This window comes from Falco naumanni, chromosome 3 (genome assembly GCF_017639655.2).
Source record: "Falco naumanni isolate bFalNau1 chromosome 3, bFalNau1.pat, whole genome shotgun sequence".
Classification (NCBI taxonomy): Eukaryota; Metazoa; Chordata; class Aves; order Falconiformes; family Falconidae; genus Falco; species Falco naumanni.
The window spans coordinates 18017681-18032542 of NC_054056.1; positions in this window are offsets into that span (position 1 = coordinate 18017681).

Below are 14862 nucleotides of genomic sequence, written 5' to 3' on the forward strand. Positions count from 1 at the left end.
CAAAATTGTCTCTGCCCCCTCTCCAGCCCCGTGGGGCAACCGGAGGTGGGACTGACACCTCTGCTTGGGGCACCATGGACCCAGGGTTAGGGGGCACTGGGAGCTGGGAAGGCAACGAGGGGCACGGGCAATGGGGGCAGCTGGCTGCCTGGGATCTTCAGTGGCTGGAGGCAGTGGGGAGCACTGGGGAACACCGGGCACCGGGAGACAAGGTCTGGGCTTGGGGACCCTGCGGAGGTGGGCGCCGTGCCCAGCTCCAGCCCAGCCCGCTGCCCTTGCACTGCTGGCCCCACCGCGGTCACGGCCACAGCCACGGCCCCCGGGAGCAGAGACCAGAGGGGAATCTCACCTGCCCTGGCCCTCACCTTGCTACTGCCTAGGGCTACCACCATGCCCGCCCAGGTGACCTATGTGTCCCCCCCCTGCAGAGATGCCCCCGCATGGTGGCTCCCAGCGATCCCAGCGCCAGCCAGGCTCTGGCTCCAGCCCGGGCTGTGGCCGGGACGTGGCTGCGGTTCACACAAGGCCCTTGTCCCCACAGAGTGTCCCTTCAGCACCCTCAGACTTGGCTCTGGTCAGCACTGCCCTGAGCAGGATGCAGCTGCGCAGAGAGACACGATGAAGCAGACGCGTGTCCCCAGCAGCTGCTCAGAGCTCCCTGCGGGGACTGAGCTCCTTGGGCAGAGTGCGCAGGTTTGGCCCTGTGGCATCTCGGCTAAGCCATGTTTGCCCAGGGCTGAAGGCACAAGGAGCCCGTTCAAGCAGGATTGGTGCTTGGCTCCATGGCCTGGTCAAGGCTGAGGGCAAAGCCGCCTGGATGCCCGGGATCAGTGGCAGCGGGCAGAGCCCACGCAGAAGGGCAGTGTTGGGGGTCGGGGCAGGAGTAGGTCCCGGGGGTCCCGCACCCACGGGGACAGGCTGGGGGCCGCAGGCTGGGGCATTCCCAGGAGAGCAGCCCGACGGCCGGGCTGCCGCTCTCCTGTGGGGAAGCCCACTGGCAGGGGAGCCCGCAGCAGTGGGGCTCAGAGCAGCCTGGGCAATGGAGCTGCCTCCCCAGGGGCACGGCGTGTGTGTCCCCTGCCCCCCTGCCTGCCCTGCAGCTGCCCCTCCCTTTCCAGTGTTGGTGACCTTCAGAGCACCCCTGGCCCACACAGCACCACCCTGGGGCTGCTGGGCACCATCCTTTGGCCAGGGTGCGCGGGAGCGCTCTGGGATCCTACACCACAGCTTCAGCTGGCCGCTCAGGGAGGGAGAGACGCCAGTGAATCTGCTGGCCTGGCTTGCACAAGCCAAGCAAGGCCTTTTCCAGCAATCCGGCACTGGTGCGCCCGTTCTTCCCACTCATTGCACTCACACCATTGGCCCTCACTGCTCACTTCAAGAACGCAAGTGGCCCAAACAACAGCGGGAACAGCTGGTACCTCCGTGAGCAGGGACACGCTCGCCATCAAGATGGGCATGTTGGGATCAACAGGCTCTGCAGCCCCTCTTTCCTCTCCCACACAGCCGTCAGAGGAGAGAGACAACAGCACAATATTTAATTACCTCTGCATAACGAGAGGACCAGCACCTTTGCTGGTGCTGTGAGCTGGCACTGGGAGGACATAGGGCCACCAAGGTCTGGCTCAGGAGATACGGCACGTATTCACTTCTCTCTACAGGCACCCGACAGAAGCAGCCACGTGTAACAGCCAGCAAAGCCACCAGCCGCACTGAGCAGCAGCGGCATCAAATGCGTGAAGTCCCGGTGTCGCTGGGTTTGTTCCCATGAAAATACAGGCTCCTGTCAGGGCTTTAATGAAAGCCTGTCCGGTTTTATCTGCGTGACAAGAGATAAATAAAAATCCACTGATAAGCGGCTCACAAGAACTCGAAATGGCTCGGATTCTTCACTGACGTTATATATTTCTCAAGGATTAGACGTGCTTATATCTTTACGGGACGCTGCCTATAGAAAAGAGACCTGTTGTGGGTCAGCTGTGAAACGACCGAGGGCAATCCACCTGAGTATTTGCTTTGGAAGCTGCCCCAAGAGCGGGCGGTCACCTGGAAGATTTTCATCCTGACTGTTCCTGCTTTGTGCGCTGCTCACCAATAGTGAGTACATGGGGCTGGATTATCTCTCCAGCGTTTAAATACGCTGTGAGGACACTTCCATCCTGAAGCTGTTTTGAAAAGAATCAATGACTTGGACGCGCTGCCATAACCGAGGAACATTGACGTAGGAGAGGTCAAGGCTGCCTTGGCGATCAATGCACATCAAGGGGTGGCATTTGGTAGACCCTTAACATAAAGGTGCTGTTCAGGGAGATCCCATCTGCTGGTTTTGTGGTCTCCAAACAGACGTGCCCATGTTTTTGGAACAGGGGCATATTTCCACCTTTTTTGGTTTGACAAAGAGATGGGCAAGAAACTTTAAAGGCAGGTCTACAGTGTAGCTCATCCTACTTGTGCTGTCCCCTTGCAACCTCTCTGAGCAGGGCAGACAGCCCTTCTGGAAGTTTCTCCCTCATCCCTGCGGTCTCCTCCATGAGGCTGTGGAATATTTACCACATTGGTTTTCCAAATACAGTTTTAGCCTGGTCGTTCTCCTCTGGCATTGACCTGCCGTGAGGTATCCTGTTGTTTTACAGAGGGAAATGGATGAAAAAGAAAAATGCCTTGAGTCCCTGAAGCACACAGATAGAGGCACGCATGACGGAGATAATACGCAGGAATAGCACAGGAAAGACGGAAGAGGGACAGACAGCAGTGATGAGGCACAGGGCTCAGCCAGCCAAGTGCACTGCCCAGCCCCATGTTATCCTAGAATCGTGAAATCGCTTGGGTTGGAAGGGACCTTTAAAGGTCACCCAGCCCAACCTGCCTGCCGTGAGCAGGGACATCTTCAACTAGATCAGGGTGCTCAGAGCCCTGTCCAACCTGACCTTGAAGGTTTCCAGTGCCAGGGCATCTACCACCTCGCTAGGCAACCTATGCCAGTGTTTTCTTGCCTGTGTCATGAAAAAATCCGTCCTTGGATCTGGTCTGAAACTACCCTCTTTTAGCTTAAAACCATTCCACCTTGTCCTATTGCAACAGGCCCTACTAAAGAGTTTGTCCCCATCTTTCTTCCAAGCCCCCTTCAAGTATTGAAAGGCTGAAAAAAGATCCTTCCTGAGCCTTCTCTTCTCCAGAACGAAACCCCCACCTCTCCCAGCCTTCCCTCACAGGAGAGGTGTTCCGTTCCTTGGATCATTCCCTTTCTTGTACTGAGGACTCCAGAGCTGGACATACTACTCCAGGTGGGGTCTCACCAGAGTGGAGTAGAGGGTGAGAATCACCTCCCTTGACCTGCTGGCCACACTTCTTTTGATGCAGCCAAGGATGTTGCTGGCTCACGTCCAGCTTTTTATCCAACAGTACCCCCAAGTCCTTCTCTGCTGGGCTGCTCTCAATTCCTTCACCCCCTCCCTCCAGCCTGTATTGATATCACCATTTATTTCACATGGGACCAGCACCTTTTGTACCCTTTTCTGTCGACCTTAATCTTTATGCCTCCTTGCCCCCCCTTCCCCTGCATGTCCCTTAGGGGTTTGCACAGCTCCGCCGATTCCCACATCCTTCCCAGTACAGGGTCCCCCCAGTTCACAATCTTGGAGAGTTCAGGCTGATCTTCCTGGAAATGGTGCCCATGGTTTCTCAATGGCCCATCTGAGCCATGAAGTTTCTTTCTTGCCATTGTGGCTGTGTTTGATCTCTCAGGTCTGTGTCTTGATACATATTTATTTCTGGCTTCCCCTTTGTCTGTCGGTTTCCCATTCGACAGCTGCTGCCCCGACCCCACAGCCCAGGGAAGGACACAGGATGGTGGTGCCCATCAGCGCTTGCGTTCTGCTGCCCTGAGCACTCTCAGGTCCCCCCCAGACCCCTGGGAAATATCCCCCTACAGTTGACCCTGCTGAAGACATGAAATCACAGATTCATAGAATCACTTAGGTTGGAAAAGACCCTTAAGTTCATCACACGCAGTGGGGTGAGGAAAAAATTCCTAAAGTAAAAATCAGTGGTAATGCCCAGACATATCTGTAACAGAAGACGAGAGGGGACATGGACACAGACACGGACACATGCAGGGACACGCAGTAGCTTTGCTGAGGGGGTTTATTGGTCATTAGAGAGAAATGGACCAGGGCTCCCAGGGGGTCAGGTGGGGTCATCCAGGGATGATCATCTCCTCATGCCGCAGGAGGGGGACAGGACAAGGGTGTCACCACCAGTCACAGTCCTGAAAGACAAAGCCAAAAGGAGACTCCCAGTATCTGCTGGGACAGCAGAGGGGCCTTATCCCCATCACCTCGCCCGGCAGAGACCTGGGGAAGGGAACTGGAGCCCTCAATACACCCAGGACAGGGCTCGGCTCTCCTCAGAGAGAGATGACATGCAAAACCCCTTACCCCGGGATGCCCCCAAATCTCCCAGAAGCCTGCCCAGCCCTCGTGGTGATCCTTGGGCTCTGCAAGGCGCCAGAGCCCCTGCCTGGCCTGCACGGTGACCCCCTGGGTCCACAGAGCCCCGCTGAGCACAAGGAAAGGCATGGGGGCAGCTTGTGGTGATATCAGTACAGGCTGGAGGGAGGGGGTGAAGGAATTGAGAGCAGCCCAGCAGAGAAGGACTTGGGGGTACTGTTGGATAAAAAGCTGGACGTGAGCCAGCAACATCCTTGGCTGCATCAAAAGAAGTGTGGCCAGCAGGTCAAGGGAGGTGATTCTCACCCTCTACTCCACTCTGGTGAGACCCCACCTGGAGTAGTATGTCCAGCTCTGGAGTCCTCAGTACAAGAAAGGGAATGATCCAAGGAACGGAACACCTCTCCTGTGAGGGAAGGCTGGGAGAGGTGGGGGTTTCGTTCTGGAGAAGAGAAGGCTCAGGAAGGATCTTTTTTCAGCCTTTCAATACTTGAAGGGGGCTTGGAAGAAAGATGGGGACAAACTCTTTAGTAGGGCCTGTTGCAATAGGACAAGGTGGAATGGTTTTAAGCTAAAAGAGGGTAGTTTCAGACCAGATCCAAGGACGGATTTTTTCATGACACAGGCAAGAAAACACTGGCATAGGTTGCCTAGCGAGGTGGTAGATGCCCTGGCACTGGAAACCTTCAAGGTCAGGTTGGACAGGGCTCTGAGCACCCTGATCTAGTTGAAGATGTCCCTGCTCACGGCAGGCAGGTTGGGCTGGGTGACCTTTAAAGGTCCCTTCCAACCCAAGCGATTCCACGATTCTAGGATAACATGGGGCTGGGCAGTGCACTTGGCTGGCTGAGCCCTGTGCCTCATCACTGCTGTCTGTCCCTCTTCCGTCTTTCCTGTGCTATTCCTGCGTATTATCTCCGTCATGCGTGCCTCTATCTGTGTGCTTCAGGGACTCAAGGCATTTTTCTTTTTCATCCATTTCCCTCTGTAAAACAACAGGATACCTCACGGCAGGTCAATGCCAGAGGAGAACGACCAGGCTAAAACTGTATTTGGAAAACCAATGTGGTAAATATTCCACAGCCTCATGGAGGAGACCGCAGGGATGAGGGAGAAACTTCCAGAAGGGCTGTCTGCCCTGCTCAGAGAGGTTGCAAGGGGACAGCACAAGTAGGATGAGCTACACTGTAGACCTGCCTTTAAAGTTTCTTGCCCATCTCTTTGTCAAACCAAAAAAGGTGGAAATATGCCCCTGTTCCAAAAACATGGGCACGTCTGTTTGGAGACCACAAAACCAGCAGATGGGATCTCCCTGAACAGCACCTTTATGTTAAGGGTCTACCAAATGCCACCCCTTGATGTGCATTGATCGCCAAGGCAGCCTTGACCTCTCCTACGTCAATGTTCCTCGGTTATGGCAGCGCGTCCAAGTCATTGATTCTTTTCAAAACAGCTTCAGGATGGAAGTGTCCTCACAGCGTATTTAAACGCTGGAGAGATAATCCAGCCCCGTGTACTCACTATTGGTGAGCAGCGCACAAAGCAGGAACAGTCAGGATGAAAATCTTCCAGGTGACCGCCTGCTCTTGGGGCAGCTTCCAAAGCAAATACTCAGGTGGATTGCCCTCGGTCGTTTCACAGCTGACCCACAACAGGTCTCTTTTCTATAGGCAGCGTCCCGTAAAGATATAAGCACGTCTAATCCTTGAGAAATATATAACGTCAGTGAAGAATCCGAGCCATTTCGAGTTCTTGTGAGCCGCTTATCAGTGGATTTTTATTTATCTCTTGTCACGCAGATAAAACCGGACAGGCTTTCATTAAAGCCCTGACAGGAGCCTGTATTTTCATGGGAACAAACCCAGCGACACCGGGACTTCACGCATTTGATGCCGCTGCTGCTCAGTGCGGCTGGTGGCTTTGCTGGCTGTTACACGTGGCTGCTTCTGTCAGGTGCCTGTAGAGAGAAGTGAATACGTGCCGTATCTCCTGAGCCAGACCTTGGTGGCCCTATGTCCTCCCAGTGCCAGCTCACAGCACCAGCAAAGGTGCTGGTCCTCTCGTTATGCAGAGGTAATTAAATATTGTGCTGTTGTCTCTCTCCTCTGACGGCTGTGTGGGAGAGGAAAGAGGGGCTGCAGAGCCTGTTGATCCCAACATGCCCATCTTGATGGCGAGCGTGTCCCTGCTCACGGAGGTACCAGCTGTTCCCGCTGTTGTTTGGGCCACTTGCGTTCTTGAAGTGAGCAGTGAGGGCCAATGGTGTGAGTGCAATGAGTGGGAAGAACGGGCGCACCAGTGCCGGATTGCTGGAAAAGGCCTTGCTTGGCTTGTGCAAGCCAGGCCAGCAGATTCACTGGCGTCTCTCCCTCCCTGAGCGGCCAGCTGAAGCTGTGGTGTAGGATCCCAGAGCGCTCCCGCGCACCCTGGCCAAAGGATGGTGCCCAGCAGCCCCAGGGTGGTGCTGTGTGGGCCAGGGGTGATCTGAAGGTCACCAACACTGGAAAGGGAGGGGCAGCTGCAGGGCAGGCAGGGGGGCAGGGGACACACACGCCGTGCCCCTGGGGAGGCAGCTCCATTGCCCAGGCTGCTCTGAGCCCCACTGCTGCGGGCTCCCCTGCCAGTGGGCTTCCCCACAGGAGAGCGGCAGCCCGGCCGTCGGGCTGCTCTCCTGGGAATGCCCCAGCCTGCGGCCCCCAGCCTGTCCCCGTGGGTGCGGGACCCCCGGGACCTACTCCTGCCCCGACCCCCAACACTGCCCTTCTGCGTGGGCTCTGCCCGCTGCCACTGATCCCGGGCATCCAGGCGGCTTTGCCCTCAGCCTTGACCAGGCCATGGAGCCAAGCACCAATCCTGCTTGAACGGGCTCCTTGTGCCTTCAGCCCTGGGCAAACATGGCTTAGCCGAGATGCCACAGGGCCAAACCTGCGCACTCTGCCCAAGGAGCTCAGTCCCCGCAGGGAGCTCTGAGCAGCTGCTGGGGACACGCGTCTGCTTCATCGTGTCTCTCTGCGCAGCTGCATCCTGCTCAGGGCAGTGCTGACCGGAGCCAAGTCTGAGGGTGCTGAAGGGACACTCTGTGGGGACAAGGGCCTTGTGTGAACCGCAGCCACGTCCCGGCCACAGCCCGGGCTGGAGCCAGAGCCTGGCTGGCGCTGGGATCGCTGGGAGCCACCATGCGGGGGCATCTCTGCAGGGGGGGGACACATAGGTCACCTGGGCGGGCATGGTGGTAGCCCTAGGCAGTAGCAAGGTGAGGGCCAGGGCAGGTGAGATTCCCCTCTGGTCTCTGCTCCCGGGGGCCGTGGCTGTGGCCGTGACCGCGGTGGGGCCAGCAGTGCAAGGGCAGCGGGCTGGGCTGGAGCTGGGCACGGCGCCCACCTCCGCAGGGTCCCCAAGCCCAGACCTTGTCTCCCGGTGCCCGGTGTTCCCCAGTGCTCCCCACTGCCTCCAGCCACTGAAGATCCCAGGCAGCCAGCTGCCCCCATTGCCCGTGCCCCTCGTTGCCTTCCCAGCTCCCAGTGCCCCCTAACCCTGGGTCCATGGTGCCCCAAGCAGAGGTGTCAGTCCCACCTCCGGTTGCCCCACGGGGCTGGAGAGGGGGCAGAGACAATTTTGCTTGGAGACTCCTGGTCTGAGGCCGCCATCGACTCTGGGAGAGCTGTGGTGGGACAGCCTGCTCCAGGAGGTGGGTGGCCCTGGCAGATAGCATTGCTGGGAGATGAGGGGGGCACTGGGAGGTGGGGGGATCTGGCTCCGGGGGGCTGTTGGAGGGTGGTTCCATGTCGGAGCAGGGGGTCATTACCATAGGGTGTCTGGCTGCCAGGGGCACTCTGTGCACCCCCCTCGCCGCCTCGTGATGCCCGGACCCTTCCAGGTGCAGCTGCCCCATGCAGGAAGCTGGACTGGTGCCGGGGAAGGTGGCTGGGCCCGTGCTGGAGGAGGGGTGAGCGTGTGCCCAGGCTGGGCTTGTTTCCAGGGCTGGCTCTGTGCCAAGCTTGGCCTTGCCCTGGGGGCTTTTGGGGGTGGGCAAGGAGGAGGGCTGGGACGGATAAATGTGTCCCTCACCTCCTGCAGCTTCACTCAGTGCTCGCTGCACCACAAAAGAAGATGAAGGTCGCAGTTGTCAGCGTGGCCCTGCTGTGCGCCATCCTGCTCTGCGCCCCAGAAGATGCTCAGGTGAGTCCCCAGGGACACGGGGAGGGGGAGGCGGGGGTGTCCAGGCTTGGGATGGGTCTTGACTGCTGGACGTCAGCTCTCCTGTGGAATGACATTGCGGTGGTGAGCGTGAAACGCCCTGACTTGGCCTTTCCCCTTCCCAAGTGCCTCCGGCCTCCCCTGCACCTCCATCCCTGGGCAATGAAGCTTTCTCCCTGCCACAGTTCCATCTCTTCCTGCCCTTCCTCCTGCAGTTAAGCTTCTGGTGCCTATTGCCCAGGATCCTCACTGGGTGGTCAGACCTGTCTGCTCCCTGGGGCGGCCTGCACCTGTTTCTTTCCCTGGTGCCCCCACATCCCTCCCTTTTGGGCCTCCCCATCCCATCCTTTTGGTCCCTCAGACATCTCCTGCCTGGCATCTCCCCTCTGTCCTACCTGCAGTCCCCAAATGGCTTCCCTCCGATCCTTCACAACACCTTTCTTTCACATCGTTCCCCTCAGTCCTTTGCTGTTCATCCTGTCCACTGTGGTAGTGTCACCAAATTCCCTTGCCTGAACCCACCCCCGCAAACTCACTCCCAGTCCCCTTGGTTTGGTCCTCTGCAGTCCTCTTCCTTCTGCCCCCTCCATCCGCTGTGCTTGACGTCCCCGTAGCCCCTCCACTTGAACTCTTTCACCCCTTAGTTGCATCCCACGCAGTCCTGTCCCTTCAGCACCCCCAGCCCAGTCCCCTGTGGTCTGATAATTTAACACCAAGGTCCAGTACTCACCACCTCTTTCTTTTTCTTCCCTAGGCACTTGAAGCTAGTGGAAGCTCTTCCCTGGGTGTAAGTAGTGGGGTGGATTTGAGTCATCTTGTCTGGAGAATGGGAGGGCAGTTTTGTCCTCCCATTCCTTGTTGGTACTGGGGACCAGTACCATTAACCAGTGAGGTCTCATGCTTTCTGTACAGGCAGTCTTAGCAGGACACCTGCGAGTGAAGAGGGCTGAGGTGGGTACCATGAGTTCTGCTGGCCCCAGTCCCTGCTTTCCATGGCAATGACACTCCATGTCACCTCAGTGTGCCCCAGTATACCCCCGTGCACCGAGTGCAACCCCAGAGAACAGCCCTGTCACCCAGTATTTTCCCAGGGAGGCCCCCTTCCCCAGAGCCCTCACTGCATTTGCATCCATCCCATTAGTAACCCAGTACAACCGAGGATGACCCAGTGCACAGCCACACCCAGGGTCCCTTCCCCAGGACCCCCACTGCTTTCCATGCACCACCACACAAGCCCAGGTACGCAATTTGCCCTGGAGGCACCTTCCTTACATTCTATTTCTCCCCAGATTGAATTGACTGACAAGTTGATGCAGTTTGTGCATGAGAAACATGTGGCTATTGGTCCTCTGCAGTCCTCTTCCTTCTGCCCCCTCCATCCGCTGTGCTTGACGTCCCCGTAGCCCCTCCACTTGAACTCTTTCACCCCTTAGTTGCATCCCACGCAGTCCTGTCCCTTCAACACCCCCAGCCCAGTCCCCTGGGGTCTGCTAGTTCACCCCAGTGCAGTGTCTTTGGGTCCTCCCCAGCTGCCTACCCCTCCTGTTTGGAGGTCCCAAATTCCCCACCCTGCCCTTAGGTCAGTCCCCACCCCGGCCCTGGATGAGCAGGTATCCCAGAGGAACCTGGAGAAATGCATCTGGGTGGGGGAGCAGAAGGGATTTTCCCACTCAGACCCACAGGAAGTTATGGGCCTGGGGGTACTGGGGACACGTGTGCCCCATGCACAGCCTGACCAAGCTCCAGTACCGACCACCCGTTTTCTATTCTCCCCTAGGCATTGTCGAAAGTCGATGAAAGCCTTTTTTCGGATGTAAGTAGTGGGGTGGAACTGGAGGGCAGCCAGTCTGGGGAACTGGAGAGCCCTTTGGTTCTCCCATCCCTGGCTGGGGTGGGGGACACCTCAGTGACCAGTGAGGTCTCATGGTCTCTCTACAGGAGAGTTTAGTCAAATGGGATGAACTGAAGACGGCTGAGGTGGGTACCATGAGTTCTGCTGGCCCTGGTCCCTCCCTTACATGGCCATGACACTCCATGGCATCCCAGTGTGCCCCAGTGCATCCCAGTGCACCCAAGCATGTCCCTAACCCTCTCTTTCTCCCCAGCCTGCTTTGGCTGACAAGCTGTTAGAGTATTTGCGTGTGAAACGGATGGCTATGGTTCATGTCTAGGTGAGCAGCACCATGGTGTCTCCTGCCCCACAAGGCATCCTGGGCCCCAGGGGATTCCTGAGCCCTGTGGGGTGGGCAGACCTTGGGTATGGGAGAGGGGAACGGGGGACCGTCCCATGATCCATGTCCCAGGGTGAGCTGGGCAGAGCTGCCCCCATGCCTTTCCTTGTGCTCAGCGGGGCTCTGTGGACCCAGGGGGTCACCGTGCAGGCCAGGCAGGGGCTCTGGCGCCTTGCAGAGCCCAAGGATCACCACGAGGGCTGGGCAGGCTTCTGGGAGATTTGGGGGCATCCCGGGGTAAGGGGTTTTGCATGTCATCTCTCTCTGAGGAGAGCCGAGCCCTGTCCTGGGTGTATTGAGGGCTCCAGTTCCCTTCCCCAGGTCTCTGCCGGGCGAGGTGATGGGGATAAGGCCCCTCTGCTGTCCCAGCAGATACTGGGAGTCTCCTTTTGGCTTTGTCTTTCAGGACTGTGACTGGTGGTGACACCCTTGTCCTGTCCCCCTCCTGCGGCATGAGGAGATGATCATCCCTGGATGACCCCACCTGACCCCCTGGGAGCCCTGGTCCATTTCTCTCTAATGACCAATAAACCCCCTCAGCAAAGCTACTGCGTGTCCCTGCATGTGTCCGTGTCTGTGTCCGCTCTCCTCTGCCAGCAGCTGGATGCCTGGATCCTCTCTGGCTGCACCATGGTGATGACCAGGCTGGCTAGGGGAGACTGGGCCCTTCCCGTAAAGGAGATCCCCTTCCCACCCACCATGTGCCCCCCCATAAGAACAGATTAGGGCAAACTGCAGTGTTTCCCCATGAGGCTGGGAGGGGTGAGGGGAAGATGGTGCCTGCCACTGAGGCACCCATTTTTTTGGAGGCACAGCGGGAAACTGGTTCTTACTGGGCCTCTAATAAGCACCATCCCCTAAGCAGCACAATTTGTTGCTGGTTTTAGGAACACAGACCATTCTTGTCACAATGGCTGGAGAGTAAAGACTCCCATTTGTTCCAGTAGTTGTACTGGGACCCCGCCACCAGCTCCAGTAGCTGCACTGGGACCCCACTCACTCCAGTAGCTGACACCATAGCCCAGGGGTGGTCACACCCCTGGTCTGGCCCCAGTACCTGGCACCACTTTTCCCTCTCACGCACAGATTGCACCAGCAGCTGGCACCCAGTCCTCGCAGCACACATGCACATAGGACAGAAAGTGAGATTATGCAGTGAGAGAGTTAAGAAAAGGCCTTGAGATGGGTAAAAAGAGATGTAATAAGAAGATAGAAGACAGGACACGCTGCAGTGATCAGGGGCAGGGCTTGTTCAAGGAGGGTGCTGACTGCCCTTCCTTACCTGTGGCTGGTCCCTTGTGCACCCCTCCATCTCTCTCCCTCCTTTGCTTGCCACCCCTTCCCCAGCTCCTTCCTCCGTCCACTCTGCACCACTTTGCACAGTCCCACTGACCCGCTCCTGCATCCCCAACCCTCCCCCTCTGGCCTGCACCCTGATCTGCATATTTCAAGAAGATGACGGGAATTAGTGCTAAAGTGCCCGGGACCTTACCTTTACACACAGATAGCCTGTACTGCATTGCATTCTTTTTAATTATTAACCTGTTCATCTTTCAGACAAGTTAAAGCCACAGTTGTCCAAGTCAGCTCCTTAGAGCAGCTAGTCCTGAGAAACCCTAAAGCAAATACCACTGCACTTTAAAAAATACTTTCAGCTAAGGCGCGACGCAGAAGCTATCTTCTGCACCTTGCACTGACCTGCTTTGCCTTCAGAAAGCCCAACGAGCCAAAACAATCACCAGATGCAACTGGTTTTTATTTGTTCTCAAGCTCTGTATATCTGCCCCTTCCTTGTCTTTACATCTCATGTTAGTTAACCATAGAAATATAACTCAGTACCTTTTCACAACATTAAAAATTGATGTGCTTACATACAGTAGTCACAATAAAAGCCTCCAAGTATTTGAGCAAGTATGGCTATATAATTAAAATAAGATTGCAAATTTGAAATGGAGTAATGTTTGTGATACCCAGGAATCAAACAAGCTAAAAATACACCTGAAAATATTTTAGTTTAATTTAAAAATGTTCTTTTATGGCGGTAGCTTCAGTAACTTGCACTACTACATTAATCCCTGCAGAAAATTCAATCTGCTTTCTATTTCTATAATAATGCAAATTATTCATTGGCAAATGCTAGAATACTGTTTGTTCCTAATAATACACACACACCCCAACTGTAAAACATTTATAATGGCTACTCTGCTACTCAAAAAAATGTATACTTCAGCCTAGATTAGAATTGCTAACTTCAAGGAGTAAAATATATTTTCTGATGTAATATTCTTATTGTGTTTACTTGCTATTTATACTTTTTAGCAACAAGCATCAGGTACTCTGGTGCTTAGGGTAAAAGAGAGGATTCTAGTCTAACAATGCAATGGACCGTTTATCATTTATATATATGACAGTTCATAATTTATAACGTAGTAAAAGTGAACAGAGGAATAGTAAGGGATATTAGAGTTATTACAAAAGAGTTCGAGAATATAAAAAGAGAGAAGATTCTTTCTTCCATAAGAAAAGCTAAAAGTGCTGGAAGCACCTAACAAACTTCTGTCTGTTGCCACTTGTTAGGTAAACAACTTCTTCAAAACTCAAGGTTCAAGACACTCAGGCTTTGACAGATAACCTTGCTATTGTTCATATCACTCTTTTCCCGAATACTTAGAAATGTTGGGGATTTTTTTATCGTACCCCTTGAGGTAAATTGAAGACGTGTTCAGACAGATATATTAAAAACAACGCCACAGGGCAGAGCCCTATTGCCATTAAGTGGCAGTAATTACTGCCATTAAGTGAGATTAACAGGAATCTGCGCTAATGGGGGAGGAGCTGACTCCTTATATGCACTGGAACCAGCAACCACCCTGTGAGCATCCCTGCATCCCAGGATAGCTGCAAAACCAGTCTGCTTCTAATCTCATCCCCTGGGGAAACGTCACCCCTTTGGCATCCCTGCTTCCCGCCAGTTTAACCCTTCTGCAGCTGGACCTTCTTGCCCTCTGCACCTGGACATTCCTTGGTTGCAAATTATAGGAGCTTGTAACTTACCAGAGGGTTATGGATCCTAATTTTGAAGGCACTCAGAAATAACATCGCAATTCTATACCTAAATCTCTTCCTGTAGCTCGTAAATATCCTTAGTGTATGGCATCCTCACATGCATCCAGGCACCTGGCTCAGCTGCAGCTGTTTGTTACTCAGGAGAGTGTGTATTACCTGTGCCATCACCTTTCCATACGGATACTGATCCCACCTACCTGCCTCCAGAATTGTGCTCTGTGTGATCCTAGTTAGCACACTCAGTGTAAAACCCCTGCTCCTCAAAAAAACACCATTAAAACCTTTAGCAGTAAAACGGGATGAATATATTTCTCTGTATCGGGGGGCTGTTGCGCTGATAAATCAGCTGAGGTATACAAAGTATGCAGAAACCGTACAAATAAGAGCTGAATAACACAGGAACAGAAAGTGGGCTGCTCAGGAATAAAGCTCCCACACTATAATCAGAAACGCATCCTTTGGAGCAGGACCCTATATCAAGTGTCAGAACACAGGCCTGAGAGCTGATATTTAAAAGCCCCAAAGTCACACCACCCCGTGTGCTTGAGAGTGGATTTAAAAGAGGAAGAACACGTGAAAATCTTCCATGAAATAGCTGAACACCACAAAGTTAGAAATTACCCTTTAGTCAACTGCCCTTGAAGTACAGGGAAGACAAATCCACCGACAACGGAGAGAAAAATCAGCAGTCACTACAGTCACTAAATGCCTTGAGTCACCTCAGTACAAAAGCCTGTGTGAGCTACCATCAACTTTTTAATCTGCTGACCCTTGTGCCAAAAAATAACTCTTACGTGGCTAGTAGCTTCTTGCTGAAGCGTCTTTGCTGCGTTAATGCACAAAATCAGTACTCATAGGTGCCAGCAACAAACCAAGCAATCGAGAAGCAAACATAAGTGAGGCAGTAACGGTGCTAAAAA